General features: G+C 48.8%; 1 long non-coding RNA gene across 2 annotated transcripts; it reads right to left on the bottom strand.

Annotated features, from left to right (window-relative positions):
• Positions 1 to 1,233: 1,233 nt before the first annotated feature.
• LOC139360858 (uncharacterized) lies at positions 1,234 to 19,602 on the bottom strand. 2 transcript variants are annotated; one of them, XR_011618408.1, is made up of 3 exons: positions 19,480 to 19,602; positions 7,689 to 7,881; positions 1,234 to 1,379 (listed from the first exon to the last, which is right to left on the bottom strand). It is a non-coding gene; the product is annotated as an uncharacterized lncRNA (long non-coding RNA). The 2 variants fall into 2 exon arrangements; XR_011618407.1 differs by having other exon boundaries at positions 1,234 to 1,382.
• Between the last annotated feature and the right edge of the window lie 112 nt (positions 19,603 to 19,714).

A 19,714-nucleotide genomic window follows, 5' to 3' on the forward strand; every position in this document is an offset into this window, starting at 1 on the left:
TCCTACCCGGTTCAAGTGATTCTCTGCCCCAGCCTCCCCTGTAGCTGGGATTACAGGCGTGCACGACCACACCCGGCTGATTTTTGTATTTTTTGTAGAGAGAGGGTTACACCATTTTGACCAGGCTGGTTTAGAACTCCTGGTTTCAAGCCACCCACCCACCTCGGCCTCCCAAAATGACGGGATTACAGGTGTGAGCCACCGTGCCCAGCTTTTTTTTTTTTTTTTTTTTTTTTTTTTGAGAGGGAGCCTCACTCTGTCACCCAGGCTGTGCCAGGCTGGAGTGCAGTGGCGCAATCTCAGCTCACTGCAACCTCCGCCTCTTGGGTTCTAGAGATTCTCCTGCCTCAGCCTTCAGAGTAGCTGGGACTACAGGCGTCCGCCACCACGCCGAGCTAATTTTCTGTATTTTTAGTAGAGATGGGGTTTCACTGTGTTAGCCAGGATGGTCTCAATCTATTGACCTTGTGATCCACCCGCCTCGGACTCCCAAAGTGCTGGGGTTACAGGCATGAGCCACCGCGCCTGGCCTGAAAAGTTAATATGATCATGTTAATACTATTACTGTCATCCCAAGAAAAATGATATATTTTCTTTCTCTCTTGTTTGTTTGTTTTTTGAGATGGAGTCTTGCTCTGTCTCCCAGGCTGGAGTGCAGTGGCATGATTCCAGCTCACTGCAGGCTCTGCTTCCCAGGTTCCAGTGATTCCCCTGCCTTGGCCTCCCAGGTAGCTGGGATTACAGGCACACGCCACTACGCCCAGCTAATTTTTGTATTTTAGTAGAGGGGGTTTCACCATGTTGGCCAGGCTGGTCCCAAACTCCTGACTGTCACGTGCATCCTTGTGAAGAGAGTCCACCAACAGGCTTTGTGTGAGCAACAAGGCTGTTTATTTCACCTGGGTGCGGGCAAGCTGAGTCGGAAAAAGTAGTCAGCAAAGGTGGGATTATCATTAGTTCTTATAGGTTTGGGATAAGCGGTGGAGTTAGGAGCAATTTTTTGCAGGTAGGGGATGGATCTTACCAAGTACATTCTCAACGGTGGGGAGAATATTACAAAGTACCTTCCTAAGGGCTGGGGAGGATATTACAAAGTACCTTCTCAAGGGTGGGGAGGGTATATCGTACAAAGTACATTCACAAGGATGGGGGAATATCACAAAGTACATTATCTCAAGGGCGGGGAGGGTGTATTGTCACAAAGTCAATTGATCATTTAAGGTGGGGCAGGAATGGTGGCTTGTCATCAGTTAAGGCAGGAACTGGCTATTTTCACTTCTTTTATGGATCTTCAGTTGCTTCAGGCCATCTGGATGTATACGTGCAGGTCACAGGGTATATGATGGCTTAGCTTGGGCTCAGAGGCCTGACATTCCTGTCTTCTTATATTAATAAGAAAAACAAAATAAAATGGTGATGAAGTGTTGGGGCGACAAACACTTTTTGGGGGTGGTATGGAGAGATAATGGGCGACGTTTCTCAGGGCTGCTTCGAGTGGGATTAGGGGTGGCATGGGAACCTAGAGTGGGAGAGATTAAACTGAAGAAAGATTTTGGGGTAAGGGATGATATTGTGGGGTTGTTGGAAGGAGCATTTGTCATATAGAATGATTGGTGATGGCCTGGATGCAGTTTTGTATGAATTGAGAAACTAAATGGAAGACACAAGGTCCAAATAAGAGAAGGAGGGCCGGGCGCGGTGGCTCAAGCCTGTAATCCCAGCACTTTGGGAGGCCGAGACCGGCGGATCATGAGGTCAGGAGATCGAGACCATCCTGGCTAACACGGTGAAACCCCGTCTCTATTAAGAAATACAAAAAAAACTAGCCGGGCGAGGTGGCGGGCGCCTGTAGTCCCAGCTACTTGGGAGGCTGAGGCCGGAGAATGGCGTGAACCCGGGAGGCGGAGCTTGCAGTGAGCTGAGATCCGGCCACTGCACTCCAGCCTGGGTGACAGAGCGAGACTCCGTCTCAAAAAAAAAAAAAAAAAAAAAAAATAAGAGAAGGAGAAAAACAGGTATTAAAGGACTAAGAATTGGGAGGACCCAGGACATCCAATTAGAGTGCCCAAGGGGGTTCAGTGTAATTATTTGCTTGGTTGGTGAGTTTTTGGGCTCTATCCTTGAGTTTTTTTATGTCGTCATATACCAGGCCATATTGATTTAGGTAAAAACAACACTCTTCATTTAAAAATATACAGAGTCCCCTTTTTTTAGCAGTGAGTAAGTCGAGGCCTGGGTAATTTTGGAGGAAAGAGAAAGGCAAAGCTAGCAATTGTTTGTTAAAGAAGGATTAGAAACGGCTAGGAGAGAGTGAGTGAAATTGATAGTGTGGTGGAGATAGCTGGGGAGAGTAGAGGGTGGCATAAGAACAGGAATGAGAATAAGAGTGAGTATAAAAGTAGGCTGGGTGCAGTGGTTCATGCCTGTAATCCCAGCACTTTGCGAGACTGAGGCAGGCAGATCACAAGGTCAGGAGATCAAGACCATCTTGGCTAACATGGTGAAACCCCGTCTCTACTAAAAAAATATAAAAAATTAGACAGGCGTGGTGGCACGTGCCTGTAGTCCCAGCTACTCGGGAGGCTGAGGCAGGAGAATGGCGTGAACCTAGGAGACGGAGCTTGCAGTGAGCCGAGATCATGCCACAGCACTCCAGCCTGGGCAACAGAGTGAGACTCTGTGTCAAAAAAAAAAAAAAAAAAAAAAAAAGAGTGAGTATAAAAGTAAAGAATAGGACTTCATCAGGGTAAAAGTATTGGAGTGTGCCCTGTCAGCAAAGATCATCCATCCACTCCAAGAGGGAGTAAGAATGGCGGATTGGGGATAATACCAGGAGATATCTGCTACGATGGTTTGGAGGAAAAGTGTAAACCAGCCATGTAAACAAGGGCAGGGCATTTACGAGTAGTTGAGAATGTTGAGTAGGAGTATGACTAGACAGAAGATAGTAGAGATGACAAGTTTTTGGGGTGCAGTCCAATTAGTGGGGGGTGACTGGGTAAAGCCCTATTGTATAGAGTAGGGTAAGGAAGAAGAGACCTAATAAAAATGAAAGGATGTATTAGGCTCATAAGGGTTATTACTGTTCTTCAGAAATGCGAGTGAGTTTAAGGGAAGTAGAGGAGAGTACATGTGACTTCCAGGAGGAAGAGGAGAGATCAGGCTGGCTGTCCGATGGACACAGCTTTATTCTGGAACAGTGAACCCAAAGGGGACGGTCCTACTGTTGGACGGCAGTTGGGGTACTATAGATGACTAAGTAGGGTCTGGTCCATCAAGGTTGTAGAGTTTGAGGGGTCAGATTCTCAGCAAGAACTGATCGTCCAGCTAGGGTGTCTTCATATGGCTGGGAATCTGGAGTAGGCAAGAGAAGATTAGGAGCCTGGCAAATTTCCTGTTTAGCCTGCTGGAGGACTGGAAGATAATCAACTAGAGGGCTGGTGTCTGGAATGAGACAGGGCCCTAATAAAAAGGAGCATCCATACAGGAGCTCAAATGGGCTGCACCCTGTAGCATCCCGAGGACAGGCCCGAATTCTGAGAAGGGCAAGTGGTGAAAGTACTGTCCAGCCCTTTTTAAGTTGGAGGCTGAGTTTGGTGAGATATGTCTTCAGAAGATCATTAGTCTGTTCTACCTTTCCTGAAGATTGAGGATGGTAAGGGATATGAAGGTTCCACTGAGTACCAAGAGCCTGGCAAACTGCTTGGGTGATTTGACTAATAAAGGCCAGTCTGAGCTGCCCACCATCTGGGATGTGAGAAGCACCTCTGCCCAGCTGCCCACCGTTTGGCAAGTGAGAAGCACCTCTGCCTGGCCACCGCCCTGCCTGGGATGTGAGGAGCGCCTCTGCCTGGCTGCCCACCATCTGGGAAGTGAGGAGCACCTCTGCCCAGCTGCCCCACTGTCTGGGAAGTGAGGTGTGCCTCTGCCCAGCTGCCACCCATCTGGGAAGTGAGGAGTGCCTCTGCCTGGCCGCTGCCCCATCTAGCAAATGAAGAGCACCTCTGCCCGGCCGCCGCCCTGTCTGGCAAGTCAGGAGCGCCTCTGCCCACCTCCCCACCACCACCGTCTGGGATGTGAGGAGCACCAACTCTGCCTGGCCGCCATGCCATCTGGCAAGTGAGGAGCGCCTCTCTCTGGTCACTGCCCTGTCTGGGAAGAGACGAGCACCTCTTCCCGGCTGCCGCCCTGCCTGGGACATAAGGAGCACCTCTGCCTGGCCGCCCACCTTCTAGAAAGTGAGGAGCCCCTTTGCCCAGTCGCCCAACTGACTGGGAAGTGAAGAGCGCCTCTGCCCGGCTACCCACCGTCTGGGAAGTGAGGAGAGCCTCTGCCTGGCCGCTGTGCAACCCTCCAAGTGTGAAGTGACAGCCTTGTGTGTGATCTTTCTGCCTTCCCCAAGTTTGCATTTTTGACATTAAAGTTTACTTTTTATTTTTATTTATTTATTTTTTGAGATGGAGTCTTGCTCTGTCACCCAGGCTGGAGTGCAGTGGCACAATCTCGGCTCACTGCAAGCTCCACCTCCCAGGTTCACGCCATTCTCCTGCCTCAGCCTCCCGAGTAGCTGGGACTACAGGCACCCACCACCACACCCAGCTACTTTTTTTTGTATTTTTAGTAGAGACGGGGTTTCACTGTGTTAGCCAGGATGGTCTCAATCTCCTGACCTCATGATCCACCCACCTCAGCCTCCCAAAGTGCTGGGATTACAGGCATGAGCCACTGCGCCCGGCCAAAGTTTACTTTTTAATTAAAAGATTTAAGTTGGAGAATTAAAAAAAAAAAGGCCGGTCCATTATTGGACTGTATAGAGGTGGGAAGGCCAAACCAAGGAATTATGTCTGACAGAAGGGAAGGAATGACTGGGGTGGCCTTCTCAGACCCTGTGGGAAAAGCCTCTACCCATCCAGTGAAAGTGTCTACCCAGACAAAGAGGTATTTTAGTTTCCTGACTCAGGGCATGTGAGTAAAGTCAATTTGCCAGTCCTGGGCAGGGGAAAATCCCTGAGCTTGATGTGTAGGGAAGGGAGGGGGCCTGAGAAATCCCTGAGGAGTAGTAGAATAGCAGATGGAATACTGAGAAATGATTTCCTTGAGGATAGATTTGCACAATGGAAAGGAAATGAGAGGTTCTAAGAGACGGGCTAGCGACTTGTAACCTACATGGAAGAGGTTATAAAATGACAACAGAATAGAATGGGCTTGTGAGGCTGGAAGGAGATATTTTCCTTGGTCCAAGAACCATTTGCCTTGAGTGGGGAGGGATGGATAGATGGAAATGTCAGTGGGAGAGTAAGTAGGAGTGACTGATGAGAAGGAGAAAAACTGGCCATGAGGAACAAAAGTAGGTATATTGGCTGCTTCTTTAGCTGTCTTATGACCATAATTGTTGCCTTGAGCAATGGGGTCTGAGGCCCTTTGATGGCCTTTGCAGTGAATGACTCCAGCTTCCTTTGGAAGTAAAGCAGTCTTGAGAAGAGTTTTTATTAAAGAGGCATTAATGATGGAGGACCCTTGTGTAGTGAGGAAACCTCTTTCAGCCCATATAACAGCATGGTGGTGCAGGATATGGAAGACATATTTAGAGTCAGTATAAAAATTGACACGTAGTCCCTTTGCAAGAGTGAGGGCCTGAGTTAAGGCAATGAGTTTGGCTTGCTGAGAGGTAGTGGAGTGGGGCAGAGCAGTAGTCTCAATGATAGATGTGGAAGACACTATAGTATAGCCTGCCTTTGCTGGTGATTTGCGATTGGGCCTGGAAGAACTAACATCAATAAAGCAAGTGTGATCAGGGTGAGGAATAGGAAAGAAGGAAATATGGGGAAATGGAGTGAATGCCAGGTGGATCAGAGAGATACAGTCATGGGGGTCAGATGTGGTATCAGGAATAATGTGGGGGCCAGCATAAAATGGTAAGGTCAAGTTGTTTGGACAGAAAGGCTACAGGGCGTGGTCCCGGCTCTTGTGTAAGAATTCCGACCACACAGCCCTGCACTTTGGCTGTGTGTAATGAAAAAGGGTTGGGATGAGTTAGGGAGAGCTAGTGTGGGAGCAGCTTCTAGGGCTGTTTTTAAGGAATGGAAAGAGGAGTGGGGAAAGGATTTAGGATCTATAGGGTCAGCTAGGTTTCCTTTTGTGAGTTTATATAATGGCTTAGTCAGGATGGCAAAACCAGGTATCCAAAGGTGAAAGTGTCCAACCATGCCCAGGAAGGAAAGGAGTTGTTGGTTTGTAGAAGGGGTTGGGGTTTGAGAGATCAGCTGGACATGATCGGCAGGGAAAGCACACATGTTTTCATGAAGAATTATGCCCATGTAGGTAACAGATGGGGAAGAAATTTGAGCTTTGGAGGGGGATGTGCAATGTCCTTTCGAGAATAGATGTTGGAGGAGCAGGAGAGTGTCCTGTTGGGAAGATTTGTAGGAGGGGCTATAAAGTAGAAGATTATCAAAATATTTAATACTTTGAGAAGCAGACAGATGGAAAGAAAGTAAATTATGAGAAAGAGGTTGACTGAAGTAGTGGGGACTGTCTCTGAAGGCTCGCAGCAGTATAGTCCAGGAAAGTTGCCAAGACTGATGGGTGTCAGGATCATACCAAGTGAAAGCGAAGAGAGGCTGGGATGAAGGGTGCAAAGGAATAGTAAATAAAGCATGTTTGAGATCTAGAACAGAATAATGGGTTGTGGAAGAGTTGTGGAGGGAAGTATTGAGGATAGGAGAGTATATGGGTTTGGAACCACGGGGTGGATAGGCAAGACAATTTGGTTGACAGGGCGCAGATCCTGAACTAACCTGTAAGACTTGTTCAGTTTTTGGACAGGTAAAATGGGGGAATTGTCAGGAGAGTTTATAGGCTTTAGAAGACCATGCTGTAGCAGGCGAGTGATAACAGGCTTTAATCCTTTTAAAGTGTGCTGTGGGATGGGATATTGGCATTGAGCAGGGTAAGAGGGATTAGGTTTTAATGGGATGGTAAGGGGTGCATGATCGGTCACCAAGGAGGGAGTAGAGATATTCCATACTTGTGGATTAAGGTGGGGAGATACAAGGGGAGGATATGGAAGGAGGCTTTGAACTTGGGAAAAGGAGGGTGGCAATGAGGTGTGGCTGTAGCCTAGGAATAGTCAAGGAAGCAGATAATTTAGTTAAAATGCCTTGACCTAATAAGGGCACTGGGCAGGTGGGGATAACTAAAAAGGAGTGCATAAAAGAATGTTGTCAGCCAGGCACAATGGCTCATGCCTGTAATCCCAGCACTTTGGGAGGTTGAGGTGGGTGGATCACAAGGTCAGGAGATCGAGACCATCCTGTCTAACATGGTGAAACCCTGTCTCTACTAAAAATATAAAAAATTAGCCAGGCGTGGTGACAAGTGCCTATAGTCCCAGCTACACAGGAGGCTGAGGCAGGATAATGGCATGAACCCAGGAGGCGGAGCTTGCAGTTAGCCAAGATCACACCACTGCACTCCAGCCTGGGCAACAGAGTGAGACTCCGTCTCAAAAAAAAAAAAAAAAAAAGAATGTTGTCCAGGTTGGCACCAGAGTTGGGGAGTTTTAAGAGGTTTAGAAGCCTGACCATCAATACCCACAACAGTTATGGAGGCAAGGGAAAGAGGCCCTTGAAAAGAAGGTAATGTGGAGTGGGTAGCCTCTGTATTGATTAAGAAGGGGACGAACTTACCCTCCACTGTAAGAGTTACCCAAAGCGTCTGTGATGGTCCAGGAGGTTTTTGAGGTGATTGGGCAGCATCAGTCTTCAGCCGCTAAGCCAAGAATATCTGGAAAGGAGTCAGTCAGAGAGCCTTGGGTCAGAGTTCCAGGGGCTCTGGGAGTGACTGCTGGGCGAGTTGGACAGTCCGATTTCCAGTGGGGTCCTGCACAGACGAGACACGGCTTAGGAGGAATCCCAGGCTGCAGGCACTCCTTGGCCCAGTGGCCAGATTTTTGGCACTTGAAGCAAGATCCTGGGGGAGGAGGTCCTGGAGGAACTCCTGGCCACTGTGGTTCAGGTGTTTTGAAGTTCTTGTGTGCTGGAGATGTGGTTGGGGTTTTTGTCACAGTGGAGACAAATAATTGCAACTCTTTTCTATTATTGTACACCTTGAAGGCGAGGTTAATTAAGTCCTGTTGTGGGGTTTGAGGGCCAGAATCTAATTTTTGAAGCTTTCTCTAATGTTGGGAGCAGATTGGGTAATAAAATGCATACCGAGAATAATACAGCCTTCTGGCCCTTCTGGGTCTAGGGTGGTAAAGTGTCTAAGGGTTGTTGCCAAATGGGCCATGGACTGGGCTGGGTTTTTGTATTTAATGAAAAAGAACCTAAATGCTAACTGATTTGGGAGAGGTCAGATAAAGAACAAGGAGCATTAACCTTGACTATGCCTTCAGCTCCAGCCACCTCTCTAAGAGGAGATTGTTGGGCAGATGGGGGAGGGCTAGTCGCAGAACGAAACTGTAAGCCAGACCGGGTGTGAGGAGGGGAGGTGACAGAAGTATTATAGGGTGGGCGAGCGGAGGCTGAGGGAGAATTGGGACCTGGCTTGGCCTGGCAAGGAGTAGTCTGGGGAGGAGGGGAGAGGTCACATGGGTTCGTTAAAAAGGAGGATTCAAAGGACTCAGAGCTTGGGGTGGAGACTGAAGGAAAAGACAGGAGAGAAAGAAGAAAGATTTGGGATGAGTCACATTAGGAACAGAGACTAGGGAGGGACCGATATGTAAAAGAATGCCAGCCGGGCGCAGTGGCTCACGCCTGTAATCCCAGCACTTTGGGAGGCCGAGGCAGGAGGATCACGAGGTCAGAAGATCGAGACCACCCTGGCTAACACGGTGAAACCCCGTCTCTACTAAAAATACAAAAAATTAGCCAGGTGTGCTGGCGGGCGCCAGTAGTCCCAGCTACTCGGGAGGCTGTGGCAGGAGAATGGCGTGAACCCAGGAGGCGGAGCTTGCAGTGAGCCAAGATTGCGCCTCTGCACTCCAGTCTGGGTGACAGAGCGAGACTCCGTCCCCCCTCCCAAAAAAAAAAATGCCTGGATGTCAGGCACCTCAGACCATTTGCCCATTTTACGACAAGCATTTTCTAGATCTTGTGGGATGGAGAAATCAAAAGTGCTGTTTTCTGGCTATTTAGAACCATTGTTGAGTTTGTATTGGGGTCAAGCGGTATTGCAGAATAAAATAAGGTGTTTAGGTCAGGTGTGAGGTGAAGAGGTTTTAAGTTTTTAAGAACACAGGTTAAGGGAGAAGAAGGAGGAATGGAAGGTGGAAGGTTGCCCATAGTGAAGGCAGCAAGCCCAGAGAAAAGAGAGGGTAGAGACACATTGTGTGTGTGTGTGTGTGTGTGTGTGTGTGTGTGTGTGTGTGTGGTGGTGGTGGTGGTGGGGTGGTACTTGACACCAAGGTGAAGGATCAAGGCAGGCGTCTCCACAGTGATCAGACACCTCTGAAATGTGAGTGAATAACCAGGCAGGCATCCGCACAGTGATTAAACACCAAGGGAAGACTGCCTTCCCGAGTCCATGACCAGTGCCAGAGTTTTGACTTCATGGATAAAACGCATTTCCTGTCTGTACTAGAAAGGAAAAGGAACTGAAATTAAGGAAGGGAGAGATTAAAGGGTGGAGGGATAGCGAGAGAGGTTGGAGAAGAGAGTGAAAAGACTGCTTATCTGATTTGAAATTGGTGAGATGGCCGGGCGTGGTGGCTCAAGCCTGTAATCCCAGCACTTTGGGAGGCCGAGACGGGCGGATCACGAGGTCAGGAGATCGAGACCGTCCTGGCTAACACAGTAAAACCCCGTCTCTACTAAAAATACAAAAAAACTAGCCGGGCGAGGTGGCGGGTGCCTGTAGTCCCAGCTACTCGGGAGGCTGAGGCAGGAGAATGGCGTAAACCCGGGAGGCGGAGCTTTCAGTGAGCTGAGATCTGGCCACTGCACTCCAGCCCGGGCTACAGAGCAAGACTCCGTCTCAAAAAAAAAAAAAAAAAAAAAAAGAAATTGGTGAGATGTTCCTCGGGCTAGTTGGTCTGAGGACCCGAGGTCGTAGATGGATCTCCTCACAGAGTGAGGGCGAGGAAAGGGGACTGGTCTCCCGACGGAGTCCTCCTGTCCCGGGTTTCGGCACCAAATGTCACACACATCCATGTGAACAGAGTCCACCAACGGGCTTTGTGTGAGCAACAGGCTGTTTATTTCACCTGGGTGCAGGCAAGCTGAGTCCAAAAAAGGAGTCAGCAAAGGGTAGTGGGATTATCATTAGTTCTTATAGGTTTGGGATAGATAGTGGAGTTAGGAGCAATTTTTTGCAGGCTGGAGTGCAGTGGCGCAGTCTCAGCTCACTGCAAGCTCCACCTCCTGGGTTCACGCCGTTCTCCTGCCTCAGCCTCCTGAGTAGCTTGGACTACAGGCGCCCGCCACCACGCTTGGCTAATTTTTTGTATTTTTAGTAGAGACAGGGTTTCACTGTGTTAGCCAGGATGGTCCCGATCTCTTGACCTCATGATCCACCTGCCTCAGCCTCGCAAAGTGCTGGGATTACAGGCATGAGCCACTGCACCCGGCCTCAAACTTTATTTTTTCACAACAGGCAAACTCACATATAATTTGATCAAACAAATGGAGGTATAATATTTTCTGAATTCAAGGATTTCCATGGACATCAACAGGGACTCTGTAGAACCCCAAGTAAACATCTGAATGGTTAACTCTGAAAGAAGCATTATGCTGCAGACTCTTTAGTGGTCATTTGATTAGGGTGAGGTTCACTCTGTAGAACCAACTCTGGAACCACATGGATTCTGTTGTTTTTTTTGTTTGTTTGCTTGTTTTTTGTTTGTTGTTGTTTTGAGACAGGGTCTCACTTCATCCTGTCACCTAGGCTGGAGTGCAGTGGCACGATCTCAGCTCACTGCAACCTCCGCCTCCCGGGTTCAAGCGATTCTCCTACCTCAGCCTCCCAGGTAGCTGGGACTACAGGCACATGCCACCATGCCCCCCAAATTTTTGCATTTTTAGTAGAGACGGTGTTTCACCATGTTGGTCAGGCTGGTTTCAAACACCTGACCTCAAGTGATCCACCAGCCTCAGCTTCTCAGAGTGTTGGGATTACAGGCATGAGCCACCACACCTGGCCCTGTTTGTTTTTGCGACAGGATCTCACTCTGTCACCCAGGCTGGAGTGCAGTGGCATGATCATGTCTGACTTCAGCCTTGACCTCCCATGCTCAAGCCATCCTCTCACCTCAGCCTCCTAAGTAGTTGGGAGGACAGGTACATGTCACCATTCCAAGCTAATTTTTGTTTTTTATTTTGTAGAGACAGAGTCTCACTATATTGCAGGCCACACTCTTCCTTCCCCTGAAATATTAGCCCATTCTATGTTAGAGCCTTTCGTATGTGGCAGATACATACTCAAACTTACCAATTGTGGCCACTCTTGGTCTATTCAAAGACAAAATATATATTCATTTTAAGGATACAAAAGCTCCAGTTTGGGAAATCCTGGACCTTCCATGGAACCAGATGTATTTCTCTTAGAATAACAGTAACCAGGCTGGGTGTAGTGGCTCACGCGTGTAATCCCAGCACTTTGGGAGGCCAAGGCAGGTGGATCATCCGAGGTCAGGAGTTCAAAACCAGCCTGGCCAACATGGCAAAATCCTGTCTCTATTAAAAATACAAAAATTAGCTGGGCATGGTGGACTATGCCTGTAATCCCAGCTACTCGGGAGGCTGAGGCAGGCGAATCGCTTGAACCTGGGTGGCGGAGGTTGCAGTGAGCCAAGATCACGCCACTGCACTCCAGACTGGGAGACAAAAGCGAAACTCCATCTCAAAATAATAATAATAAAATTAAAAACAAAACAATAACCAGTATCTATTGAGCACCTGTGGTCATGCAGGTGTACATTTCATTTAATAACATCTCTATGATGTATTATCTCCATTTTACATTTGTGGACACTGAGGTTCAAAGTGGCTATATAAATACTCAATGGTAGAATCGGGATTTGGATCCTCATCTTTCTGATTGTAAAGGCCAGGCTCTTTCTATGCACATCGGCTCCTTAAAAACAAAATGTTGGCCGGGCGCGGTGGCTCACGCCTGTAATCCCAGCACTTTGGGAGGCCAAGGCGGGCGGATCATGAGGTCAGGAGATCAAGACCATCCTGGCTAACACAGTGAAACCCCGTCTCTACTAAAAATACAAAAAATTAGCTGGGCGTGGTGGCGGGTGCCTGTAGTCCCAGCTACTTGGGAGGCTGAGGCAGGAGAATGGCGTGAACAGAGCAAGACTCCGTCTCAAAAAAAAAAAAAAAAAAAAATTTAAGCCTGTCAGGAGAATCACTTGAACCCGGGAGGTGGAGGTTGCAGTGAGCCAAGATCACGCCACTGCACTCCAGCCTGGGCAACAAGAGCGAGACTCCATCTCAAAAATAAAATAAAACAGGAAATACGTGAGGCGGGCGGATCACAAGGTCAGGAGATCGAGACCACAGTGAAACCCCGTCTCTACTAAAAATACAAAAAATTAGCCGGGCGCGGTGGCGGGCGCCTGTAGTCCCAGCTACTCAGGAGGCTGAGGCAGGAGAATGGCGGGAACCCGGGAGGCGGAGCTTGCAGTGAGCCGAGATCGCGCCACTGCACTCCAGCCTGGGCAACAGCGTGAGACTCCGTCTCAAAAAAAAAAAAACAAAAAAAAAACAGGAAATACGAAATGCAGAAAATTATATATATATATATATATTTCGAGACAGGGTCTTGCTCTGTTGCCCAGGCTGGAGGGCAGTGGCACAATCTTGGCTCACTGCAACCTCCAGCCTTACCCTCCCGAGTAGCTGGGACCACAGGTGTGCACCACTGCACCTGGATAATTTTTTGTATTTTTGGTAGAGACAGGGTGTCACCATGTTGCCCAGGCTTGTCTCAAACTCCTGAGCTGCCACCACACTGGCTAATTTTTGTATTTTTTAGTGGAGACAGGTTTCACCACGTTGGTCAAGCTGGTCTTGAACTCCTGACCTCAAATGATCCATCCCCCTCGGCCTCCCAAAGTGCTGGGATTTCAGGCGTGAGCCACCGTGCCTGGCCAGCCCTTATTTTTAGGTGCTAATATTTTTTCATGATTATAAAAACAATATGTGCTCAGTAGAATAGTTTAGAAAATACAAGGCTGGGAGTGGTGGCTCATGCCTTTAGCAATCCCAGCACTTTGGGAGGCCGAGGTGGGTGGATCACTTGAGGTCAGGAGTTCGAGACCAGCCATAGCCAACATGGTGGAACCCATCTGTACTAAAAAAAATACAAAAATTAGCCAGGTGTGGTGGCACACACCTGTAGTCCCAGCTACTCAAGAGGCTGAGGCACGAGGATCGCTTGAACCTGAGAAGCAGAGGTTGCAGTGAGCCGAGACCGTGCCACAGCACTCCAGCCTGGGAGACAGAGTGAGACTGTCTAAGAAAAAAAAAGTTTAGGAAATACAAAATGCAGAAAATTATTTTTATTTATATATTTATTTATTTTTTTTGAGATAGGGTCTTGCTCTACCGCCCAGGCTGGAGGGCAGTGGCACAATCTCAGCTCACTGCAACCTCCAGCCTTACCCTCCTGCATAGCTGGGACCACAGGCGTGCGCCACTATGCCAGGATAAGTTTTTGTATTTTTGGTAGAGACGGCGTTTTGCCATGTTGCCCAGTCTGGTCTCGAACTCCTGAGCTCAAACAATCCACCCACCTTGGCCTCCCAAAGTGCTGGGATCACAGGCATGAGCCTCTGCGCTCGGCCTAAATTTTTTTAAATAAAAATTTTATTTATGGCCAGGAGCAGTGGCTCTCGCCTGTAATCCCAACACTTTGGGAGGCCGAGGCGGGTGGATCATGGGGTCAGGAGATTGAGATCATACTAGCTAGCACGGTGAAACCCCCGTCTCTACTAAAAATACAAAAAATTAGCCGGGCGTGGTGGCCGGCGCCTGTAGTCCCAGCTACTCGGGAGCCTGAGGCAGGAGAATGACATGAACCCTGGGAGGTGGAGCTTGCAGTGAGCAGAGATTGGGCCACTGCACTCCAGCCTGGGCGACAGAGTGAGACTCCATCTAAAAAAAAAATTATATATATATATGTTTTTTTTTATTTGAGAGATGCAGTCTCGCTGTGTGGCCCAGGCTGGAGTGCAGTGGCTCAGTCTCAGCTCACCACAACTTCTGCCTCCCAGGTTCAAGCGATTCTCCTGTCTCAGCTTCCCAAGTAGCTGGGACTACAGGCTTGTGCCCCCACACCCAGCTCATTTTGCATTGTTTTAGTAGAGATGGGGTTTCACTATATGTTGGCCAGGCCGGTATAGAACTCCTGACCTCAGGTGATCTGCCCGCCTCGGCCTCCCAAAGTGCTGGGATTACAGGAGTGAGCCACCATGCCTCGCCATTTTTTTTTTTTTAAATAGCAGTTTTTTTTTGTTTTTTGTTTTTTTTCCTGAGATGCAGTCTCGCTCTGTCCCCCAGACTGGAGTGCGGTGGTATGATCTCAGCTCACTACAACCTCCGTCTCCCAGGTTCAAGTGATTCTCCTGCCTCAGCCTCCTGAGTAGCTAGGATTACAGGCACCCACCACCATGCCCGGCTAATTTTTGTATTTTTATTACAGATGGGGTTTCACTATATGTTGGCCAGGCTGGTATAGAACTCCTGACCTTGTGATCTGCCCGCCTTGGCCTCCCAAAGTGCTGGGATTACAGGTGAGGCACCGCACCCAGCCATTTTTAATAGCAGTTTTAGGCCAGGCACAGTGATTTATGCCTGTAATCCTGGCACTTTGGGAGGCCGAAGTGGGTGGATAGCTTGCGGCCAGGAGTTTGAGACCAGTCTGGCCAACATGGTGAAATCCAGTCTCTACTAGAAATACAAAAATTAGCTGGGCATGGTGGCGCATGCCTGTAATCCCAGCTACTGGGAAGGCTGAGGTTTGAGAATCGCTTGAATCTGGGAGGCAGAGGTTGCATCGAGCTGAGATCCCGCCACAACACTGCAGCCTGGGCGACAGAGTGAGACTTCCTCTCACAAAAAAAAAAAAAAAAAAAAAAAAAAGCATTTTAACGTCACAGCAAAACTGACAGGTAGGTACAGATCCCCATATACTTCCTTCACCCATGCAGGCACAGCTTCCTTGACTACCAATATCCTGACCAGAGTGAAAAATTTGTCACAATGGATCAGTCTACATTGACACATCAGATTCAAAAAAAAAGACACTTCATTACTAACAAAAGCCTGCGGTTTACAAATGTATACCTACATGTATCCACTATTAAAATATCATGAAAAGTATTTTTGCTATCCTAAAAATCCTCTGTGCCTCCTGCCATTGGTTTTTGTTTTCTTTTTTTTCTTTTTTTTTGAGACGGAGTCTTGCTCTGTCGCCCAGGCTGGAGTGCAGTGGCCGGATCTCAGCTCACTGCAAACTCCGCCTCCCAGGTTTATGCCATTCTCCTGCCTCAGCCTCCCGAGCAGCTGGGACTACAGGCGCCCACCACCTCGCCCGGCTAGTTTTTTGTATTTTTTAGTAGAGACGGGGTTTCACCGTGTTAGCCAGGATGGTCTCGATCTCCTGACCTCGTGATCCCCCCGTCTCGGCCTCCCAAAGTGCTGGGATTACAGGCTTGAGCCACCGCGCCCGGCTAGTTTCTGTTTTCTTTGGAGAGGTAGTCTGTCTCTGTCGCCCAGGCTGGAGTGCAGTGGCCTGATCTTGGTTCACTGCAACCTCTGTATCCTGGGTTCAAGCAATTCTGCCTCAGCCTCCCGAGTAGCTGGGATTACGGGCTCCCACCACTACACCTGACTAATTTTTTTTTTTTTTGTATTTTTAGTAGAGACAGGGTTTCACCATGTTGGGCAGGCTGGTCTTGAACTCCTGACCTCAGGTGATCCGCCCACCTCGGCCTCCCAAAGTGCTGGGATCACAGGCCTGAGCCACTGCGCCCAGCTGTTTTTTTTTTTTTTAAGTGGCGTTTTTGTGTGTGTGTGTGTTTTTGTTGTTGTCGTTTGTTTGTTTTTGTTTTTTTGAGACAGAGTCTTGCTCTTTGCCCAGGCTGGAGTGCAGTGGCGCGATCTCGTCTCACTGCAACCTCTGCCTCCCAAGTTCAAGCGAGTCTCCTACCTCAACCTCCTGAGTAGCTGGGATTACAGGCGTGCACCACCATGCCTGGGTAATTTTTGTATTTTTAGTAGAGATGGGGTTTTACCATGATGCCTAGGCTGGTATCGAACTCCTGGCCTCAGGTGATCTGCCCGCCTCGGCTTCCCAAAGTGTTGGGATTACAGGCGTAATCCACCTCGCCAAGCCTTGTTTTTTGTTTTTGTTTTTCAGATAGTGTCCTGCTCTGTCGCCCAGGCTGCAGTGGTGCAGTGAAGTAATTGTGGCTCACTGCAATCCTGGCTCAAGCGACCCTCCCCGCAGCCTCTGGAGTAGCTGGGAATACAGGCGCACGACACCACACCAGGATAGTTTTTTTTTTTTTGTATTTTTTGTAGAGACAGGGTTGCCCAGGCTGGTCTTGAACTCCTGGGCTCAAGTAATCCACCTGCCTCGGCCTCCCAAAGTGCTGGGATTACAGGAGTTACTGCACCTGGCCCACTTTATTTTTTAGAGCAGTTTTGGCATCACTGCAAAATTGAGCTGAAAGTATCAAGAGTCCTTTGTACCCCTCCCCACACAGACACAGCCTCCCTATCAACATCCTGTCCAGAGTGGTAAATTTGTTGCAGTGATGAATGTACAGTGACACATTATCAACCAAAGCCCATAGTTTACATAAGGGCTTCCTTTTGGTGTTGTACATTCTATGGGTTTTAATTTTTTTTAATGAAGATTTTATTTTTATTTTTATTTTTTTTTTTGAGGCGGAGTTTCGCTCTGTCTCCCAGGCTGGAGTGCAGTGGCCGGATCTCAGCTCACTGCAAGCTCCGCCTCCCGGGTTTACGCCATTCTCCTGCCTCAGCCTCCCGAGTAGCTGGGACTACAGGCGCCCGCCACCTCGCCCGGATCTCAGCTCACTGCAAGCTCCGCCTCCCGGGTTTACGCCATTCTCCTGCCTCAGCCTCCCGAGTAGCTGGGACTACAGGCGCCCGCCACCTCGCCCGGCTAGTTTTTTTTTGTATTTTTTAGTAGAGACGGGGTTTCACCATGTTAGCCAGGATGGTCTCGATCTCCTGACCTCGTGATCCGCCCGTCTCGGCCTCCCAAAGTGCTGGGATTACAGGCTTGAGCCACCGCGCCCGGCGAAGATTTTATTTTTTAAGAGCAATTTTAGTTTCACAGCAAAACTGACAGGTAGGTCCGGAGAGTCCCATATACCTCCTTCCCCTACGCAGTCATGACTTCCCTGACTACCAACATCCGGGTCAGAGTGGTAAATTTGTTACAGTCGATGAACCTACATTGACACATCATTACTAACCAAAGCCTGCGGTTTACATTAGAGTTAGTTCACTCTTGTTGTTTACATTGTGTATCTTTGAACAAATGTATATTTACATGTATCCACTATTACAGTATCATGAGGGTATTTTTGCTACTGTAAAAATTCTCTGTGCTGTCTGCCATTAGTTTCTTTTTTTTTTTTTTAATGTGAGGTTTTGTTTTGTTTGGTTAGAGACAGAGTCCTCCTCTGTTGCCCCGGGCTGGAGTGCGGTGGCACCATCTGAGCTCACTGCAATTTCTGCCTCCCAACTCAAGTGATCCTCACACCTCTGCCTCCTGAGTAGCTGGGACTACAGGTGCGCACCACCACACCTTGCTAATTTTTTGTATTTTTTTGTAGAGAAGGGGTTTCACCATGTTGCCCAGGCTGCTTTGGAACTCCTGGGCTCAAAGGATCCATGTGCCTCCGCATCCCAAAGTGCCGGGATTACAGGCATGAGTCACTGCGCCCTACCTAAAATGTGGTTGTTAATGACTACGTCCGTTGTATAACCAAAATCCCCTATTATTGGACATTTAGATTGTTTCCTTATCTGTTTTAAAGAGGAGAAAACTAAGGCCCTTCACTTGACAAGTCACTTGTCCAAAGTCACCTGGCTAAAAAGTAGGCAGAACTGAGATTAGAAATCTGGTCTGACTCCAGAACCCATTCTTAGGCCACCACACTGCGCCTAGAATTAATAATACACCACTTAACTCCATTAGATCAGCTCCCCTCAACTTGAAAGATAGTGACCAGGCACCTCCACAAGCAGAGCAGCCAAGGATTCAAGTATATATCGAGGAAGGCAGGCAATATAGAAAAAACTAGGTGGCTCAACTGAGATGGAACAAGCAGAAAACGCAAAGGGGAGGTCCAGGAATAGAAATAAACAGGAGGTAGGAGATGGGTACATAGAATGCTGGTTAAGATAAAGAGAAAGCTGGATTTGGGAAACCTAAAAGTAAGAAACTCTGGCTTTTTTTTTTTTTTTTTTTTTTTTTGAGACGGAGTCTTGGTCTGTCGCCCAGGCTGGAGTGCAGTGGCCGGATCTCAGCTCACTGCAAGCTCCGCCTACCGGGTTCACGCCATTCTCCTGCCTCAGCCTCCCGAGTAGCTGGGACTACAGGCGCCCGCCGCCTCGCCCGGCTAGTTTTTTGTATTTTTTAGTAGAGACGGGGTTTCACTGGGTTAGCCAGGATGGTCTCGATCTCCTGACCTCATGATCCGCCGGTCTCGGCCTCCCTAAGTGCTGGGATTACAGGCTTGAGCCACCGCGCCCGGCCAAAACTCTGGCTTTTATCTCTGTATGTAGGAGGGAGCAAAGATAACCTCAAGGCCATGTGGGGAGCTAGGAAGGATAAGGTTTCTGAGAAAAGGAATGAGAAAAGGGAGGGTAAACTCCCGAGGACTACAAGGCCAGGAGAGGCTTTGTGTGGCCAAGAGGAGAGGCCAGAAGTCAACGAGGCAGGCTAGAATAGGCACTGGATACCAAACCTTCCTGTTCCTAAGGAGACTTCCTTCCAGCCTGAGCCTCCTCTGGTAGTTCAGCTACTAAATGCTCTCAGCCCTTAGGGGCTGGGGTGGGAAGTGGGGAGCGGGGATTGTAAAGTGCTCTAACTATTAATATAATGCGGACTGAGAATGGATGCTGGCACACATTTTTTAAAGGCAGTAGGCTTAACGCTAGTGCCACCTACCCCTACTCCACTTCTCTAGCCTAACCTCAGCCACACCCACATGCTAAGGACCATCCAGGAGGGGGGAGCGTGTAGCGCGCCTGCGTGCTCGTGCGCACCAGAAGCAGAGAGACAGAGACGGAGACAAAAAGAGATAGGGGGAGAGAGAGAAAGAGAGAGCGAGAAGAGAGAGACAGACAAGGACAGAAAGGGGGCGGGAGGAGGGAGAGAGAGACAGAGACAGAGACAGAGAGATCAGCCCTGGTGAGGGAGGAAAACTCCAGAGATAATGCAGGGAGCTCCTGCAGGAAGACTCAGGGAGAAGATCCCAGAACTTACCCTAAGACTGTTGAGAGAGTAGGGGGTGGCTTTGCAGGACCTGGCTTGGGGGTCATCAAGCAGTAACGGTTACTGCACAGGCGTTGCCACTGAGCCAGAGCCATTTAACCCGACCTGTGTGGCTGGGGATTAAGCTTCAGATACCCCATAACTCTGACTCTCAGACTGTTTTGGGGGCCCCGGGGCTGCAGACAAGGGGAGGAGGGGCACGTGAGGGCTGGGTCCCTGCCTCCCC

Source organism: Macaca nemestrina, chromosome X (genome assembly GCF_043159975.1).
Source record: "Macaca nemestrina isolate mMacNem1 chromosome X, mMacNem.hap1, whole genome shotgun sequence".
Classification (NCBI taxonomy): Eukaryota; Metazoa; Chordata; class Mammalia; order Primates; family Cercopithecidae; genus Macaca; species Macaca nemestrina.